The sequence below is a fragment of the Ornithorhynchus anatinus genome, chromosome 4 (assembly GCF_004115215.2).
Source record: "Ornithorhynchus anatinus isolate Pmale09 chromosome 4, mOrnAna1.pri.v4, whole genome shotgun sequence".
Taxonomy (NCBI): Eukaryota; Metazoa; Chordata; class Mammalia; order Monotremata; family Ornithorhynchidae; genus Ornithorhynchus; species Ornithorhynchus anatinus.
In genome coordinates this window covers 56,513,062-56,514,325 of record NC_041731.1, presented here as the reverse complement: position 1 = coordinate 56,514,325, position 1,264 = coordinate 56,513,062, and the positions used below count along the sequence as shown (strand labels likewise).

Here is a 1,264-nt window from a genome sequence, read left to right as displayed (position 1 = left end):
GAGTTTTAGGTGGCGGGCCGACATCCAGGTGGAGCCGTCCTGGAGGCGGGAGGAGATGCGAGGCACAGAGAAGCCAAATGAGTTGTTCGAGATAACAAAGAAGACAAGTGGTAGAGCTGGGATTAGAACCCAAGTCCTTCTGACTCCCAGGCCCATGCTCTACCCACTAGGCCATGTGGCTTTCTGCCTTGATTCTTCTTCAACTTCAGTGTGTTATAATATAACTGTACTTTGTCACACTTTACTACAGTAATTACTATTGTGTATTTGTTAAATGCTAAGTACGCACCAACTCCTCTCAGGGTCACACCTGGAGAGTTTCCAGTCCTCTACCAGTCTCGACTGTGGGAGGGAGAGTCAAGCAGTGGCATATCCATTCCATTTCTAGCTTGGCCAGTGGCTAGCGAGTGGAAGGCCATCTGCTACAAGCCAAAGCTCACCTGAGCTGGGCAGCAGCGGCATGAGAGAGAGTCGAGGGCGGAGATTCGAGTTTACTGCACCGAAGGAGGCAGTGGTAAACCATTTCTGTATTTTTACCAAGAAAATCCACAGCGATGCTACCAGAATGATTAGAGATGGAGTTGGGGCACTCTGGGCGAGATGGGTCCGTGGCGTCGTTATGGGTTGGAGACGACTCGACAGCATAAGAGGAGTATGCACCAAACACTGTGCAAAGCGCTAGGGTAGAAAAAAATCCAGTCACATCAGTCAGAGTCTCTAAAAGGGCTCACAGTCTAAAGGTGAGGGAGTAATAATAATAATAATAATAATACTTTTGGTGTTTGTTAAGCGCTTCCTATGTGCAGAGCACTGTTCCGGGTTGTTCCACGTGAGGCTCACAGTTAATCCCCATATTACAGATGAGGTACCTGAGGCCCAGAGAAGTGAAGCGACTTGCCCACAGTCACACAGCTGACAAGTGGCAGAGTCGGAATTCGAACCCATGCCTTCAGACTCCCAAGCCCAGGCTCTTTCCACTGAGCCACGCTGCTTACAGGTATTGAATCCCAATTCTACAGATGAGGAAACCGAAGCACAGGGTAGTGAAGTGATTTGCCAAAGGTCACACAGCAGGACAGTGGCAAGCTGGGACGAAAACCCAGGTCTCCTTACTTGAGTTCTGAGTTGTTTCTACTAGGCCACCCTGCTTTTCATTTTTAATGGGAAAGAGTCTTGCAAACAATCATGCCACTCTCCGGGAAAATGCTAAAACAGGCAGAGATGCTATGGGCAACCTCACATTCCCCAGCGTGGAGGGCAGATT

At 49.1% G+C, this 1,264-nt stretch overlaps 1 non-coding gene across 1 annotated transcript; it reads left to right on the top strand.

Moving 5' to 3' along the window:
• The first annotated feature begins 292 nt into the window (after positions 1 to 292).
• On the top strand, positions 293 to 430 carry LOC114811740. Its single transcript, XR_003759436.1, has one exon. It is a non-coding gene; the product is annotated as a small nucleolar RNA SNORA7 (small nucleolar RNA).
• Positions 431 to 1,264: the final 834 nt, after the last annotated feature.